Raw genomic sequence first — 20,032 nt, forward strand, 5'->3', positions numbered from 1 at the left:
CGAGGTTATCGTATTGAACCAGGGATCCTAGAAGATCGGGAAAGAGCTCATTTGATCAAAAGTTCTAATGCCCCTTTTAAATGACCGAAAATACTGGAGGGCACCTAGTCCCCCTCACACGCGCCTTTTTTCTCTATTGTTGCCCGATTAAAATCTTGAGATAGTCATTTTTTTTTCAGCATAATCAAAAGATCTAATAACTATGTTTTTGAGAATACTTAACCACCCACAGTCCCCGGGGGAAGGCTGCAAGCAATGAACTTTATCCATTGTTTACATACAGCATTGGTTATTGGAAAGAATAAAGACATTTTTCGGGGGGAAGGGGATTTTCTGGTGGGGATTTACTTAGGAGGATCTTTCCATGGAAGAATGTTTCGTGAGGTAAGGGAATTTTCCATGGAAGAGGAGCCGGATTTTCTTTCATTACTGAAAGAACCATAAGAAATTAAATAAAAAAGAAGTATTTTCAACTGAAAGTAAAGAGCAACATTAAAACTTAAAAAAAGATAAATCGTTATATATATGAGGGGTGGGGGTTACCCCTCCTCAATACCTCGCTCTTCACTCTAAAGCTTTTTTTCAGAACTTTTAAAACAGCTTTCTTTCTAATTTAATGGCCCTAGTGTTTCGCCTTTATTCCTAGTATAGAAACTAATGGTTTGTGCATTACTAGGTTCCAGTTAAGAAAAAGCCGAAGCTTTTTCTGTGTGTGGTAAATGTAAACGTTTCTTAGAAACGACTAATTTTTGTTTCTAGAGAAAGATCTATCTCGGGTTGCCAGGGTATTACTGGAGGTAGGGTTTATTTCAATTGGGCTTATTTTATAAGGTAAATCTTTATGATTTATCGCAAATCACTTATTGTGACGCATAAACCTTGTCATGCTCCAATATATTAGAAGCGTAAAAAGAGATAGTATGAAATAGTCAAAAGACAAAAGTAAGTGCAAGACTTTTTGTCCTGTGGCGGCGCAGTGGGTTCGATCTTAATATTGTAATACCAAGGCCGTACCCAGGATTTTTTTTTGGAGGGGGTTTCACTCAAAAATAATTTTTTTTTTTGGGGGGGGGGAGGTGGGGTTTATACAAAAAAAAAACTCAAAAAGCGCATACAAAATTTGTTTATGTCCATTTTTGCTACGTTTTTGCGAGTCAGACAAACATTTCGAGGGAGGGTCAACCCCCCCTGGATATGGCCTTGTGTAATACCATGGTAATAACATAGTAACTACATGGTAAACTCAGAGATCGAACCAGGCAGTAGCAACGCACTGCAGGGCCAACACCGGGACCATAGTAGTCAAAAAGCGTCATTAACCTGATTACTTACTAAAGTACAAGAATACGGTCGAGATCAGCTTACAACTGTGAAATTTTTCTGGCCTTTCTAGAGGTATGAAAAATAAAATTGACATGATTTCAGAAAAACAGATAAACATTCTAAAGAAGCTGAACAAAACTAGAAACAAGAAATATTTTCTAATATTCCTGAAAGCATGAGTTTTAAACACATAGGCCGTTGATAACTCTTTGAGGGTGAAGAGGGAAGCAATCCATTCATACACAGAATAACATAAGATATCTAGCACATTTAGCTGTTGCAGAACAAAGATATCCAACTTCAAATACAGATCTTTACTACAAAGTAGTTTTACCTCAGATCCCCCGTTTTCGTAAGAGATTCATCAACATTGCACTGCAGTAAATACTGACTTAGTAGGCCTACTCGAAATTAAATAAAAAAAAATTTCAACTGAAAGTAAGGAGCAACATAAAAACTTAAAACGAACAGAAATTATTATATATATATATATATATATATATATATATATATATATATATATATATATATATATATATATATATATTATATATATATATATATATATATATATATATATATATATATATATATATATATATATATATATATATATATATATATATATATATATATATATATATATATATATATATATATATATATATATATATATATATATATATATATATATATATATATATATATATATATATATATATAAGGGGGGCTGTCTCCTCTTCAATATCTTTCTTTTCACGCGAAAGTTTTTAAGCACCTTTAAAAAAGCTCCCTATTCTAATTAAACGGTCCTTGTGTTTCAGGAGACGTTCTTTAAGAATTGGAAAAAAGGCCTAACTTTAACGTAAAGAGCGGGGTGTTGAGGAGAAGGCAGTTTCCCTCATATACGTAATAATGTCTGTTCGTTTTAAGTTTTAATGCTGCTCCTTACTTTCAGTTGAAAAAACCTATTTTAATTATCTAATTTCTGATCGTTTTTCAAATAATGCTGGAGCCCCTCCATGAAAATTTCCCCACCCACAAAAATTTCCACTATGGAAGTTCTACCGCTTAAAATGATCCCCCCCCTTGGGAGATAATCCTCGGATAATTCCATCCTCGCTGCAAATTCCCCCAGAAAATGTCTTGCCGACGATTCCTCCTGAAAAATTCTCCTTACCATACTGTCATTCGAAAAGACACTTGTTTTTTTATTTACTCTCTGACATTTTTATATTTATAGTGGAAATCCTCCCTATATTGACATTTTTTTCCTTGACCCCCTCTCCAATGCAAAGTTTCTCTCGCGGAAAATTTCATAAAGGAAGAGTTTATCCTGGTGATAATTCCCCATGGAGAATTTCTCCCGCAGAATATCTGAAAAATTCCTCAAGACAGTTCCCCCAGAAAATCTCTACATGTAAAGAGTAAAACTTTAGCGTAAAGAGCGAGGCGTTGAAGAGGGGACAGCCCCTTTCATATACGGAATAATTTCTGTTCATTTTAAGTTTTAACATCACTCCTTACTTTCAGTTTAAAAAACTTATTTTTTAATTTAATTTCTGATCGTTTTTTAGTTAATGCAGCTTTTATTTTGGCTCGCCGTCATTGAATAAGTAAACAAAATTTGCATAAAAATTGTACTTTTCTTTTGCTAAATGGCTGTCTCTAAATTTGGTTCTGACGTAATTTACAAATTAACTTACGTAACGAACTTCTATATTCGTATATTTTTCTTCTGGCAAAAAATACAAAGTTGCAGATTTTTGCAGATTTGAGCTTGAAACCTGTGTAATAGGGTTTTTTGATACGCTGAATCTGACGGTGTGATTTTCATTAAAATTCTTTCACTTGTAGGGGATGTTTCCCCCCTCTTTGAAAAATCAGGTAAATTTTCTCAGGCTCGTAGTCTTTGATGAGTAATACTAAACTTAATAAAATTTATATATTTAGAATCATCATTATAAGCCCATTCTTTTGATACATTTATTGACATTAAAATCTCGTTTTTTAAAAGAAAGTAGGCTATCGCTTGTTTTTTTTTATTATTTTTTTTTTTATTACGTATATGTTATTACGTAAATGAGGGGGTTCTCCCCTTAGGCAATACCACGCTCTTTACGTTAAAAGTTAAAAAAAAAAAATTAATTCACAAACCCCTGAATAACAGTAGAATAGGTCTAATGAATTCTATGGGGCCCCTGTACCAAACTGGTTCTTCTAGTAGGTAAACAGGTCATCACACTCTTTCAAGGAATATACATGTTTTTTTTTTTTGAGAAAGTTTTGCGTTTTTTCAAATATAATAAACTTTTTTTTAATTTTTATAAAAAAAAAAAAAAAAAAAAATTTTCATGAAACAATGTAATTAATTTAAAAAAAAAAAAAACCCGATAAAATTTACCCACATTGCATTCCAATTTTAATTATGTATTAATAAATTTTTTATATTACACCATATATTTTTAACTTTTGAAAACAATGGATTTGTCTATTTTCAATGTGAGTACACTTTTCATTCTTTTATTTCCCCCCAAAAAAAAATAAAGAAAAAAGTTTTACTAGTGAATTCAAATTTCAGAGGGCCCGCCCCCCTCCCCTCCAACAATACAAAATCTTCAGAATATGACGACTGTATTCGATAGAAATGTCAAAGCACGCTTTTTTTCTATTATGTAAATAAAATCTATCCATCATAGGTATGTTTACAAGTTTTAATGTTTTGAAAAACAGTTCATTATCATTCAGAAATAAAGCTTTTTCCTAGCATGATATATTTTTCTGCTGTGAATGAAAATCTTGCGTGTTACAAAGACTGTGAGAGTTTTGAGGGGGGTTAAATTTCACAGGCTCTTGCTATAAACGGGGTTTGTCTAATTCCGCTGTCACGGTGGATGACTTTGGGAAAAAATTAGTGTGGGAGGGGGGGGGGAGGGGGGGCCTAGATGCCCTCCATTTTTTTTGGGGTTACTTAAAAAGGACATTAGAACTTTTAATTTCCGTTCGAATGGGACTCCAGATAGGAGCTTTTAACTTCTATAGTAGGGTTCTCTGTTGATGTGATTTTCTTTAAAGTTCTATGAGTTTTAGAGGATGTTTTCCCCCTTTTTTCGAAAACAAGGCAAATTTTTCTCAGGCGCGTAACTTTTGACCGCTATAGCTAAACTTTATTAAAATTATATATTTGAAATCATTAGTTTTCGCTCTTTACACAAAATTTTTTTATTTATTGAAAAAAAAAAAAAAGTTGTTATAAGATTTAATAATTTAGCTTAATTATCGATGCAAGGTTGAGGGGACAGCCCCTCTTCAAATCGGTAATAATTTACTTTATTTTTATTGAAGCTAATTAATTTAAGTTTAAAAAAAAAACACTTTTTTTTTATTTAATTTATGATAGTTTTATAGTTAATTTATATTTTATTCTAACAAAAATTTTAATTTTCTTTTAATAAATTGATATATTTAAAAATTAACTTCTATATTCCTGTATTTTTCTTCTGGCAAAAAATACAAAAGTTGCATATTTTTGCATATATGAGCTTGAAAGCTTTTTAATATATTTTTCTTTTACACTTAATCCGACGGTTTTATTTTAATTAAAATTCTTTAAATTTTTGGGGGTTTTGCCCCCCAATTAAAAAAAAAAAAAAAATACACAAGTAAGTTTTTTTAAAATTTCGTGGCAAACCCAGTTTTTTTCGAATTAATATTCAATTGCAAAAAAAAGTAATTTAAAACCCCTGATTTTGAAATCAAGATTTTTTTTTTTTTACACTACTTTAGATGTCTAACATAAACTGAATTATTTTCCAAAAACTCAAAATGCATTTTTGCTACATGCTAAATTTTTTTGTCTTTTCTTTAAAGGAAGAAGAAGAGACGTGCAATAATCCCCCTTCTGAGAAAAAAGCTAGATATGGCGAACCTTCATTAATACAGCCCACAAGAGCGTCTGTTATCAAATTCGCTAGAAAAGTTACACACGATCCTGACCATCCATCAAACACTCAACATATAGTGACAGAGCCCTCTGACCCCCGAGTTGACTCCATGGCAAACCCCCCTCAAGTATTACAAAGGAGTTCAGATATAGAAGGCCAGTCAGAATTTGTAAGTATATACATAATTTTTTTTCTATCTCTATTTTCAAAAATAAGACAAAATTTTCTCAGGCGCATAGCTTTTTAAAAAATTAAAATTTTTTTCTAATATATTTAATTTTATTTCATTAACCAAATTAGCTGGTTTATATAAAGTAGTTCTTATAATTAATTTATATAACAAAAAAAAAAACCATACCTCTTAAATTATATCCAATATACATTTAATTAAAAAATTAATTTTAAAAGTTTTGCTATTTAGCTATCGGCAACCCAGCCTTAAAATGATATAGTTGCACAAACCATTTTCGCTTTATCAAAGATCCCATCGTTTTTTTAATCTACTTTGAATTCTAAATGCCTTAAACGGGTATAATTGCGCTAAAACCATTTTCGCTTTATCAAATATCCCATCGCTTTTAATCTACTTTTGAATTCTAAATGAGCTTCTTGAAACAGGATATGTTTTTACGATAAGAAGAAGGGTCCTTTGAATAATCACCTATTATGCCTTTCACATGCAAAAGAAAATATTATTATTATTTTTGAAACAACTCAGGCAAATAATTGCCTTTTTGAAAGGTTAAAGAAAAAGAATTTGAGACTGTTCTATTTGAAGTGTTGTGAAGGCCGATACCCCCCTCCAACTCGGAAAGGGTAGCGATCCTCCTCTCTCGCCGTAAGCTCCGGGGTACAAAGGTGTCTCCGTGGTAGGGGTTTGGGGGGGGGGGCTCTACCAAGGACCATTTATAATTTTTAATTGTTTAGAGGGACGGAGAAAAAAGTTATTCTCTTTTAACCTAATTTATTTATCAAGTGTAGAAAAAAATCCAGTTGAACCGAACACAAGACAATACTGTGTAGTGAGAAAGTAAGAACAACACCACCAAGCTCCTACAGATGGAGTTCGTGTCCTTTAACTGAAGCCGAGGAGCAAGTGTTCGTACAGCATACTGCATCAGTCGAACAATGGTCCAATTTCACTAACAGTTACAATGAAGAGGCTCAAAGAATCGAATTGGACTCGTAGTTTGCGTTTTTATTTAAAAAAAAAAATTGGAATAAAACCATTAATTTTTTCTATCATTCTCTTGTTCGAACTTACCCATTCTAAGAATAAGACTACATTTTCCCGACAAAAAAAAAATATTTTTTTTTAACATGTTCAGTTGACATTATGAAAGACATAAGGCAATGTAACTTTTTTCTTCTTTTAATTGTTCAGGTGGTGGGACAATGACTATGAGAAATTGACAAAAGTTTATTAACTATAAAAAAAAATAATGATTATTTCACATAAGAAAAAAACTTTTTTTTTTCTACATATTGCAAATATAGCACTCCCAACGACGCCATCGAGTGATGATGCACGTATATTTACAGAACCAATTCTGTCACCACCACCAGAGCTCAGGGATGAACCTAACCTGGTTCTAGAGAATTTGGAGTGGCATGAGGGGTTCCTTAACGATGTTTTCGGGGAATTGGCCAGCCTAGAGGACTTAACTTGTGATGTTGACATGTTTGAGGACCCAGAGTGGGCAGATAATTGCATGCGTGAATATTTGATGATGCTACAAGTAAATTTGAACCGGGTCCTCATAACGAAATTCTATCAGAGGACAATACCAGCTGGATTGACCAATTGTCTCCAAACACCTTGGAATACGTGCTAGGGGACCTCATGTCACATCCCCCCAATGTGATTGAACAAACAGGGTCAGGACATGCAAACAGTGCTACGTCCTCGGACTTGCCTGATTTTTATCTGCTAGAATCTGCTCTAGGTCATTTGCAAACATAAAGGGTAGATTTTAGCCTTCCCGAGGGAAACGCTGGCATTATTTTAACTGACCCCGTGAAAAATCTCCATAGATATATCGACAAAATTCGAGCACTTATTGATATTCAGATCCAGAATTGGGAAGGTCAGGGGGGAATTAAAGCATCAGTCAACCAAAAAGTTTACCTGCAAAAGGGAACATCAGGGGACGTTTTTTATTTTCATTTTTCGACGGGTAACCAGATTTTTTACCCAGGTCTAAACGATTTTGAAGACAACTTTTTCAATTGGGTGCATAAACTAATTTCAACTTTGGACTCGTTTAGCGAGAGGGGAAGTGGGTCCACCATTTTATACATTGAACGCATGGATCTGAATCTCAGTAGATTAAAAAAAAACTTTATTTTAAGAGGAGGGATGGGTAACAAAATAAAATGTCACCCAGATTTATGGACTACCAAAGGAGTTCAGGGTTTTAATTTTGACACTGGACTTCAATGCTTCAAATATGCGTTTTTAGTAGCAGCCCATAAGACATTAAAAAATGAGTCAACAATAAAAAATGTTGACAGACTTGCACGTAACGGGGGAAAAAATTTCAATAAATTATTTTTTTTTTGTTTATATTTAAAAGCGAAGGGTTAAAATACATATATCATAAGTGTATAGCCCGCAAATTACTATCGTGTGGTTGTTTTAGTTTTGCACCAGGAAGACACTGGCTGTGTATCGGGGGTGAAAAAACTAAATAAAAAAGGGGTTTTGTACTCAGTGAGGACACCAATTGTGGAAAATGTTAAAAATTTTGTATGGGTTATTTACCAGCCTCCCAAAGATGTAAATTCTTATGGTAATTTTTCCCCGTTACTGCGATAAGTCGGCTCCTATGTCAAGGCACGAACAAAGGAGAATGTTTTTATTGTCCCATGTGCCTCTCCCCATTTAGATCTGAGCGAACTTTTTTAGATCACATGGGACCTTTCAAACTTCATGGAAATCAAAGAATTAAACTGTCGGTAGAAGGCAATGACATTTTACAATTTAAAAATTTTCAAAATTCTCTTCTGCAATCTGATAAAGTGTCTTTTGATTGTTAAACAAGACTGGTTGAGGTATCGGACTCATCCATGTCAACTATTGTCAAGGAACACACACTTGTGTCGTTCTACTACGCACATGGCCGTCTCGACGTTACCCCTCCCAGGCTCGTGTAAGTTTTTTTTGACTATGGACGAGGAGCATAGTATAGACAAGTTTTTTGTTTCTCTAATAAAAACTGAAAACAGGGCAATTTTGAGATTACGTCCTAATAATTATCAAATGATAGTGTCTGATAAAGAGCAATTGGCGTTGGAAAGGGAACCAATGTGCTGGGTGCGTAGGGATACCCTTGTCCCAAAAGACGCGGTGCAGGATCACAATCACCTTATTGACCCCAATTCAACGGGGAAAAGTAGCTTTCGGGGGTGGGCTCATAATTAGTGTAATTTAAAAATTAACCAACAAGTTTTTCTGCTGGTTTTTATACATAACTCTATCTATGATCTGAAGTTTGTGCTACCTGCATTGGCACATCTTCAAAGAAATGGAACAGTGTATGATGATGATGCATTGGTGAAAAACAGCTTTACGTACAAAATCAGATCTAAATCCGAGGAAAAGTTGCTTGTTTTGGAATTTATGTGGAAATTTGTTGACGACGTTGTTGAGTACACTAATGAAATTCGCTTTTTAGAGTCCTACAGTTTTTTTCACAAATCATTGAGTGAATTAATTCAAGTGAAGAAAAACGATGACGGCAGCAACGCTTTCCCCCTTCTCAAGTAGCAATTTCCAAATGATTTATATGATTTGTTAACGGTTAAGGGCATCTATCCTTATGACCATTATTGTTCCATGTCGAGATTCGCCGAGGAGGCTATTCCTCCAATTGAATCGTTTTACGACAGTTGTCACAATCGGAATTGCACCTTAAATTAAGAATTAAGTGATAAAAAAGTGTGGGCCTAATGATGGCTTAAAATGAGTATTACAACCTACCGATGGAGTATTAGATGGAAGTGTTCAAGTTGTTAGATAGAATGTGTAAAAATACTGCCAATACAGATGAGGGATTTAGTATTGAGTTGGGTTATTATTTTTCTTCGCCTCATCGAGTGATGGACCTCATCTTAACAATTAGTTGGGAAAAAATTGGGCTAATTACGGACATTGATCAGCATCTGTTCATCGAGAGATCAATGAGGGGGGGTTTTGTTTTTCACGGAGACCGTATCTTGGAAACTGATCCACCGGGGGAGAAGACGGGGACAAAATCAAATGCAGTTTTCCTCGATATGAAGTCTCTCTACCCCTCGGCCATGTCCCATTATGCACTACCTTGCGGCAAGTATAAATGGCTCAATGACCCTCAAGCTCCCCAGGTCCCCAACAGTGACAGTGGTGTTGAGGAAACTGAACCAGTGGGATGTTTTTTTGAAATTGATGTAGAGATACCAGTCGAGCTTCGCGAGTCAGTAAAGGATTTTGTTTTACCATTTATCAATAAACATGTGACAATGGACTCTTTGAGTCCACTCAATAGGCGTTAAGTCGAGGTGGACGGATTGCATTGGGCACCTTCAAAACAAAAACTTATTGCTGATCTTCTGCCGAAAAAAAACATAGTTTTACACCATGTAGCGTTAAAATGGATGTGTATCAATGATTTCAACGTCACAAAGGTTCACCGAGCACTCGAATTTGGTCAAAAACATTATTTGAAAAAATTTGTTGACACTTTCGTCGGCAAACGTTCTGCAGCACAGACGAAAGCCGAAAAAGAACTTTATAAACTCATTTTGATTTCAGCTTTCGGCAACATGTGTGAGAGTGTTCGCAATAGGAAGCGTTGCGACGTTTTGACCGATTCAGAATAATGTGCTCTAATTATTGCCGATCCCAATTACACTTCCTTTACAATCATTGGCCCGGACATGGTACTTTTGAATAGGAAAAAAAAACTTAGTGTCCTGAATAAATATAGTGCAGCTGGCAGTGCTATCTTGGAGATCTCAAAAAAGCTCAAGTTGTAGTTCTACTGAAATGTTTCCAGGGTCTAGTGTCCGGAAAAAGGGCACGGAAGGTTCTTCTATGGAGACACTTAGTCTAGGCTTTTAAAAGTAAGAACATCACCTCTCCGCGACTATTTGGCGAACTGTGAAATTCTAAGCTCTTGAATGAACTCACCGAAGTTGAATGGTGATCCGTACACTGAGCTCGTCCACTGATGGGCGCACACTCAGATTTCATTTTTTAAATCTGACACGGGTATCGACTTGATTTCCCGTGGTATGTTTGTAGGTCCGAAGGCGTACTTTATACAGACACACGACGAGGAAATCAAGAAATTTTGCAAAGGAGGTCCAAGGCACTTTATGGACAATAATTTCAATATTAACATTTATAGGAATTGTATTGTTCAAAATGCAATTCCACGAGCAAAATTGTTGGCAATTCTTTCGTTGAACTACAATAACTATACTGTAAATGTAGAAAAAATAGACATGAGTACCATTTCCGACAAGGTCTATGTTTGTGAAGATGGTGTGCCCCCCCTCCCCCTGGGTCAATATTAAACTTCCGACCGCCCCGATTGTATGGCCCCCCGTGAAACTCGCGTTTTAAATAAAGGCCTGTAACAAATTGCCTAAAAAACCTTTGGGGGGGGGGGGCCTCGCGGCCCGGGGGGGGGGCCTCGCGGCCCGGGGAGGGGGCGGCCGCCGCCAGCGCGGGGGGGGGGAACCGTCACCAAAGTTATCTTTTTTTTTTTTGGACTTGGAGCAGATTTTTTTTTTTTTCAAGTGCCATCTCTAATTTAATATTTTTTTCTCTGTAAAAAAAAAAAAAAAAAAAATTTTTTTTGTCTCTATGTGCATCCCATGTAAATGTTGTTGTTGTTGTATACTTTTTTATTATAAATAAATTTAAAAAAAAAAAATGTATTTTTTTTTCAAGTGCTCTCTCTAATTTAATTTTTTTTTCTCTATAAACAAAGTGTTTTTTATCTGTGTGTGTGTGTGTGTGTGTGTGTACCTATGTAAATGTTATTTTTGTATTTTTTATTATGAATAAATTAAAAAAAAAGTGTATTTTTTTAAATGTATTGTTACATTTATATGTGCATATAATAAAATAAAAAAAATATTATTCTTTTTATTTTTCTTCGTATTCTTGAAGAACAGAGTAGGAGGGAAAAAAATTATATAGTCATTACACAATTAGGGTCTACAGTGAGTTGTACAGGTGAGCTTTTGAAAAGAACATGTATCAATTTAAAACACTATTCAGATCGTTTCTGTGTGGGCCCTCAATGTCGGGCAAAACAACACTCTTAACTAAAATAATTAAAAATTGTGATAAAATGTTTGCAGAAAAGCCGAAAAAAATCTACTATTGCTATAGTATTTGGCAGGAGTCATACAATAAAATAAAAACAATTGCTGCCATGGGATCGATGTAGATACAGTTCATACAGGGACTTGATGTTTTCAACATTATCGAACCAAACTCTTGGCTGATCATTGACGATCTGGCTGAATCCATTGAACAATGGTCCCAGCAAATGCTGCAATTGTTCACTGTTCGCTCTCATCATGAACAGATTTCCGTTACTCTAGTTCTACACAATCTCTTTCATCAGAGCAAATGTATGCGAACACTTGCTTTGAACTTCACCTACTATCTCATCTACAGAGTTGTTCGTGATTCTAGCTCGCTAATAACCCTCAATAAACAAATCTATCCAGGAGCCCCTAAATTTCTGCTCTCAGCATACAATCAGGCAACTAATAAACCCCACGGTTATATTCTGCTGGATCTTAATCAAAATACATCCGAGGATCTGCGTGTAGTCACAGATATTTTTGACAATGAAATTACAGCATATCTCCCGGTGAACGCTAAAAAGACCTATTATTCTCTGTCATGACACTGAAGAAACTATATGAAAATAGACATTTGTTGTCAGATCTAAGAACTTCAAAACATCTGATTAGAAAAGTAATACTCAAACATGGTATTGAAAATGATTTCATTAATATAATATATGAACTTTTTTTAAATTTGACTTAGTTAAATTTAAGACTGTAGTATGTGTTTATGCTACAGGAGCCGCAACTTCGTTTCAGTTAAAGTGCATTGACTTATAAACAGAAAGTGAATATCTTAAAAAAGAAACGAGGTTGTCAGATAGGTGGTAGCTTTTTCACACTGTTGATACTGATAATAGTAGGACTTGTAAACAGTTTTCTCTAGAGAATGGCAAAACCCTATAAATTGACTTCAAAAGAACTTGTTCTCTCTCCCGTGGAACACTTTGAGAACAATATGAGTAAATTCCTCGACAATGAAACTATTGATGATGATAAAAAACTGATTTTACTTCAAGATGCACTTCGCCGAGTGGACAAACACTATCGATCAAAGCCCACTGCTGCTGCTGCTGATCCCAAAAAATAAAGATCTCCACATGAGTATCCTTCTGCTGCTGCTGTAAAAAATTTAAATAAGGTGTAATTGTTTTAATTTTTTTTTACATTTGTAAAAATAAGACGCATATAATATGGTTAAAACATAACACGACTCCTAACGTATCTCTTTGACATTTGTCAAATTCAAGCTGAGATAAATGTGGAAAGGATTGTAATTGAGGGCAAGAGCTATAATCTACTCGATTTAATATAAGACCTGTTTACAAATAGTAAAGGACTATTATCATTTGACACTCATCTATATAACTTTTTCAATTCATTAAACTTCCCCAAAAGTCTTATTGGCAATAGACAAATTTTAAAAAAATTAAATGAACGTGTATCATCATCATCATTAAAAGATGAACTTGAAGAAGAAGAAGATTTTAAATCCATTTTGGAAAATACTAGCACACTACTGATAGCTAGACAAAAGCGAAGACGTATTAAGTAAACGTTTCCGTCACCAGCAGCAGCAGCAGCAGCCCGTATACAAAAGGGTAGCGGACGTTGCACAACGTGTTTACGTTCGAAATGGCTGAAGTTCTGAAAGGTGTTTATGAAAATATTGGCGAGGCGGGGAGTTTAAGTTCCCCCACAACCCTTTCCAAAGTCACGGGTGTTCGCGCTAAAAGAGTACAAGACTATCTACAAAATGAACCAAGTTACACTCTGCATAGAAATCATAGACTTCGTGCCAATCAATATCGAAAAACTAAAGCCTTTTACCCACTGGATATAATGCAAGCAGATCTCCTGACTCTAGATGAGCTTCAAAGACGTCACAATACACCGTACAAGTACATTCTACTTGCAATCAGTGTTTTTAGTCGCTATGCATATGCAATTCCATTGCGATCAAAGAGAGGTGTTGAAGTTGCTCAGGCCATTGAAAGTATTCTCGAAAAGGATTCATATAAAAAAATTCAAACGGATCGCGGTTGTGAATTTGTTAATCCTCATGTTGCAAAAGTACTAGAGAAATATAGTACGCTGCTCTATCATCGTCATAGCTCTATAAAGGCTGCATTGGCCGAACGATTGATAAGAACTATTCGACTTTTAATTTCAAGATAGTGTACATGGAAAAATACACTAGCTTTTATTCATGATCTAGATAAAATCATGTTGACTTATAATCAACGACCTCATCGATCGTTGTCCAACTCTTTACCAACGGACGTTCATCATGCGGATCATAATACAATTCAAACCTTTCTTAAACAATATTCCAATGAATCAAAGGTCAGGAAGAAAAATATATTCAAGGTTGGTGATACTGTTCAAATTAATAGAACAACTAATGTTTTTGAAAAGGGGAATTAATTGTGGTCCACTGAACTTCTCAAAGTAGCAAAAATCCTAGACACTAAACCCATAACTTATCGCCTGCGTGATACCAAAGATGAAGAGATTCTCGGCGGCCTTTATGACTATGAAGTTCAAAAGTTAAAAATGCTAGCGAAATCTATCACATTGAAAAGATATTAAAGACACGTACTCGCGGGGGTAAGAAACAGTTACTTGTTCGCTGGCTAGGATACAACTCCGATTTTGATTCTTGGATTGGTGTTGAAGATATTGACAATGCCCAATGATTTCTCTGTAACTTTCATGTCCAACGTTTCCGATCCTCTCTACAATGACTTGAATACGACAAGTGATTTTTGGACAAAACTCTCACCCTCCATCAAATTGGACGGTGCATATGAAGTGGCCCTTGTCGACTGTATCCTCAAAAATACTTATGACATCCTGAGAAAGGATCGTAAATATGAAATAAAAATACGACCGTTTGAATTCGGTGATGAAGGTGCAATGGCAACTTTTGACTCTAATCAGTACCCTATTGCTAACATCCCCTACAGAGAATACAATAACATGCATGAACTGTGTCGAGTTATCAACCAAAACATTGCAAGTCGAAAAAAAGGTGGTTTCACTTTCAATTACTCAACGGAAAAAATTAGAATTTATAGGAATAACCAAATATAGTATTAAATTTTTGTACTCACATATTCTGTACGTATTAGTCTTGTATTTAACCCCAGTACAATACATAAGGGTAATGTCAGATTTGGCGAAAATCCTCTAACAGAAAAATCTTATTACCCAGAATCACCTGACCTTAGCATATTTCTTTATTAGACATATGTTGAACCATCTCGGTCGGGCCATTCAAATGTCCCCCTACTACGAGTTCTTGAACGAAAAACCAATCAAGAACATGTTCACCACTACAATATAAAGCATCTTCAGTATATTCCCGTAAGCACGTCCTATTGGGAACTCTGTCAGTTAACACTAAGAACCGAATTAGGTGATCCAATAGCAATTTCAAAGGGCCTAGCAGTGATTACATGTCATTTTCGACCTATTGTCAACGACAAAGACGGTACAATCACCTAAAAAAAATGAACAATAGAAGAATTCCATTTGTCTGTCCCGATATCGATTGTTATGTCGGTGCTTTGAGTCCACGTCAAATAGGCAATGGATTGGACTACTACAAAGGGCGTACTACAATGTCTGGCTATGGTCTTGGTAGCTGGTTTGCTAAGCTATTTCGTTCTGCACTACCCCTTGCAAGAAAATATCTTGTACCTGCGGCATCAAATTTTGCTGCCTCAGCAATACAGGACTGGGGGTCAAGTAAGGATTCCAACGAGAATGTTAAGGAAAATACTAGATTTTCCCCAAGAGCCGGTGGTGAGCAATTAAAATCCATGCAACCTGTCGAGGGATTGAAAAGGATGCGTTCAAATCATTCAGTAATAAGTCTCCTGCCAGTCAGGACGCACAGTGTATAAACAATTACATTGAGAAATAAAACAACACAGAACAATCAGCAGCAGAAGAAGAAGAAACAGATTGTTAGATCAAAGAACGAGTTCTTCTCTTGAGATGACTTATCTCCACCACAAGGAATCATATCCATCAATCACTTCCTCATTGAATCTATTCAATGCTGAAAATGTTGATGTCAGTGTCAAGTATGGCTACTATGAACAATTTCACCCTCAACAACCCCTCTCGGAAAATATACACTTTCAAATATTTTCCAATGAAGACTATTTCATTGATTTGTCATCAACATTTATTGACTTAATTGTTGTGGTGAAGAAAAAGTCAGATAATACAACTCCAACTGCCGGCGATGGTCTCTCATATGAAAACTGTAGTCTACACAACCTATTCAAACAAATTACTGTATTTATTAATGGGGCATTGGTGAGCACTAGCAATAATTTATCCAACTATGCAAGCTACTTACAAGTTATGATGATGACGACAAAGGTGTACAAGTAGATGAGAGGACAATCATTGGGCTATGAATATTGAACAGGTGTTGATACTGACGGTGATTTGGCTACTGCAGTGACCCAGGAGTATCATCTAGTTGGAAAATTAAATCCTGAGAGATTCAAGATATCCCAATAGTTACCCCCCAAGGTTAATTTCGACATAAAGCTACAGATGTCATCATTGAACTTCATTCTGAGAAAAATAATGAATGCAGCACCTGATGCAAATTTCGTTATCACAACAGCACTTCTCAACGACCGGAAACAACACGTTCTGAGCTCTGTTGCATTGGCAGTGGAAAAGCTAAGAGCCAATGGTAGCAATATTAAAATTCTTGTCCCTCATACAATCACCACTCAATGTCACATTGCCAGTGGCTCTCGTAGCTATAGCGATTCATCATTTATCAATGGAGAAATCCCCTTAAAAATTGGCTTTGGCCTGTGTGAAGAGTGGTAGCGTCGTTGGATCCTGGACTGAATCCCCCCATGATTTTAATTTTTTTGGTCTATCTAGCCTTGTGTGCAAAGTGAATGGTATTCCACTGTACACTCTATCATTTGACAAAAAATCCTATAGAACTCAATACGAGTTGACCATGCAATCCCTAGATCATGACTCCCAACTATTTGAAAATGGAATAACCGATTCAATGTTTTCAAAAAATCATGGGGTTATTGTTTTGGACTTGTCAGGCACACAGGATATGACCATAGTACGAACCGGGAATGTACGTTTAGAGTGTACATTTTCCGATGCTCTGACAGAGAGTATCACGCTAATATCACTGAGTCAATTTGAAACCTATTGGGAAATCACACCCGACGGCAGTGTTCTACTAGACCTTGCACCATGAACACATATCAAATAATCAATGTATTTAGTATGGATCCATACATGTCTCAATACAAGTCCTATTGCATACCCTTGGACTTCATTGAAAAATTCCAAGTGTTAACAATACCCTAATCATTGTTAATAGCAATCCATCAACTTTGAAGATCGGTCATTGGCAATGCATCTTTCAAACAGCAAAGAATATTGAATTTTTTTATCCTCTTGGCCTATCGTATAAATTCTATGTTCTATACATCAGCAACTTTATTGAAAGCAGTGTGAAAACCATTATTCAAAATCAACGAAGAGTACAGGATTTAACGACTAAGATATGTGGCTTTCATGCACTACTCTTTTTCGTGTTCAGATGTCGTGGTTACACCTACACGCAGTTTCTCAACATCTACGTTGACTTACCTCAATTGAACGACTTTCTAGTGTAGAATATACTTACAACTGTATTTAATATTTATTTTAGTGCCCTAATAATAAAATGTTCTAAAGATGTATGTGAAATTGTTTATTAATAAAAAAAATTATATACATGATAAAACGACTTTTCTACTCTTTAGATTTCATCCACTACTAGGTCTTTGTCGACAACAACTAGTGCTGGTAGATTATTTGAATTCACAGTGTACTGATTCTGATGTACTGCAATGTCAGGGTCACATTTTCTACAGTAGAGTGTGACTTCACTCTTGTCATATCTCTTTGTATAGTCAATGATACTACTCGCATTCATTCTATAGAATTCACATGTTTCAATTTGTGTATTTGAAGCAATTTCACAAACAGTGTCCTCAAGTGTCGAATCACATTCTGTCACTGCCAAATAAAAATCAGTGGGCTTATAATTATAACACCTAGTGTCTTCACAACAATGACGTAGAAACCATATTCTCTTGTTGTTCCAACAGTTGAATCGTTGACCTGGTTCCTCCTCCCAGAAAAATCTAAAACCACGACGATACCAATCTCGTAGCAATAAACTAAAATCCCGGTGAGGATTCTTTCCAATCATACCGGGATATGTACTCTCCCACTGATTACATTTTTCATAATGACAATTGGAGCATAGGTGACCTCTAGGATGAGAGTCACACACCTCTTCAAGACAGGAATTACAACCTTTAATTTTTACAGCGTATCCTCTATGCAATTTATATGGGTTGCACAATATACTCTTCTCACCACACAAATCACTCCGTTTTAAAGTCTCACAATAGTATACGCTGCATATTGATAAAATTCCGAGTGGGCTTTTTTTATGAATTGTGTATAGTTTTAACACACTCAATATCACACATACAAAGAGAACTAACAAAAACAATATTGTGCTAGTGATATAGAGAGGGAGAGGAGTACATCAAACTATATAGGTATCTATATTATGAAAAAAAAAAGTCCTAAATTTCTAGAAACTAACGTTTAAAATCATATACACAATATCACTTTGCTGTGTCGTGATCAATATATCAATAAATTTTGTAAATGCATTTGGAACACAACGTAGAAGCTTCATACAATATTCTAATGATGGAGAGCAGTTTTCATTATATCAACAAGCATTCCCCGAGAAAATATCTTCCTTTGAATAGACAACTCTAGAAAATCATCATCTAGAATCAAACGTTTTTCCATAAGAATTAGATTCCTCATGATTCGATCTTTCTCGAATCTATCCATTTTTTTTTTAGAGTCCTAACTCTCTCACAACCAACTTCAGAATAATCAGAATCTCTTTTTCTAATTAAAATATACGCTAGTCTACTTTAGAAAAAAAAAATACCATTGATTTAGAAACATTTTTAATGAACATAACTACAATAATAATATTCACTGATGCATTTTGTTCTCATCAATATATTTCGATAGGACATCTAATGCTCACCGAAGTTTATTTATATGGAGAATATTCACTTTTCCAGCAAAACATAGCTGCTCCTCCTGCTTAAATTTGCTTAATGATATCACGTATCTAGCATACATAGTGTCCCATTCAAGACATAGTCTACAACCAGCAGTTATTTCCACAGCTAAATTATTTTATCGGACATCTTTGCTGCTGCTGCTGTCATTTCAATAATTAATCTACAATAGTTTAAATTCAACACTCATTTTTTTTTATCCACTCATAAACTCTAAAATAAAAACTATTATATTTTAATCAAATTACATTAATAATATTAATTTTAAATAAAACTATTACTTTTATTCAAATCCTAATCGCCAATCAAGTTATACTCGTTCCTCTTGGCAAAGAGTGTGATGACCTGTAGAATAGGACTATTAGAAAAAACCTGTTTGGTACAGGGGCCCCATAGAATTCATTAGACCTATTCTACTAATAACAAAGGCCGTTTAAATAGAAAAGATAGCTCTTTTGAAAGCACTAAAAAAAACTGTAGCGTAAAGAGCGAGGTATTGACATGGGGGAGAACCCTCTCATATACGTAATAATTTCTGTTCGTTTTGAGTTCTAATGTTGCTTCTTACTTTCAGTTGAAAAAACTTGTTTTTTTTAAATTTAATTTCAGATCGTTTTTTAAATAATGCTTGGAAATCCGGCGTCCTCTTCATAGAAATGTGCCTTACCCCAAAGAAACATCCTCCACGGAAAGATTCTCCCAAGTAACCCCCTGCTCCATCCCCCCCCCCCCCCCACCAGAAAAAATCCTTCCTGTAAATGTCTGTATACTTCCCAATAACCAATACAATATGTAAGCAATGGGCAAAGTTCATAACTTGCAGCCCTTCCCCTGGGAACTGTGGGGGATTAAGTCATCCCAAAAGACATGTTTATTAAATTTTTAAATATGCTGAACAAAATGGCTATCTAAAAATTTTAATTGGTTGACTTTGAGAAAAAAATGAGCGTGGGAGGGGGCTTATTTGCCCTCTATTTTTTTTGTCGCTTAAAAATGTCACTATAGCTTTTAATTTTCATTCCAACGAGCCCTCCAACGATATTCTAGGACCCATGGGTCAATACGATTACACCTGGGAAAAATAAAAAAAAAAAAAACAAATGAACACGCATCCGTGATCCTTCTTCTGGCAAAAAATGGAAAATTCCACATTTGTAGAGCTTGAAACCTCTACAGTAGGGTTCTCTGATACACTGAATATGATGGTGTGATTTTCATTAAGGTTCTATAACTTTTAGG

General features: G+C 35.2%; 1 protein-coding gene across 3 annotated transcripts in view; it reads right to left on the reverse strand.

The window, feature by feature from the left end:
* Positions 1–20,032, reverse strand: part of LOC148944648 (sushi, von Willebrand factor type A, EGF and pentraxin domain-containing protein 1-like) — a 190,846-nt gene that overhangs the window by 102,483 nt on the left and 68,331 nt on the right. The window lies entirely within an intron of this gene.

Source organism: Artemia sp. Qi Xiang Cuo, chromosome 14 (genome assembly GCF_049724085.1).
Source record: "Artemia sp. Qi Xiang Cuo chromosome 14, ASM4972408v1, whole genome shotgun sequence".
Classification (NCBI taxonomy): domain Eukaryota; kingdom Metazoa; phylum Arthropoda; class Branchiopoda; order Anostraca; family Artemiidae; genus Artemia; species Artemia sp. Qi Xiang Cuo.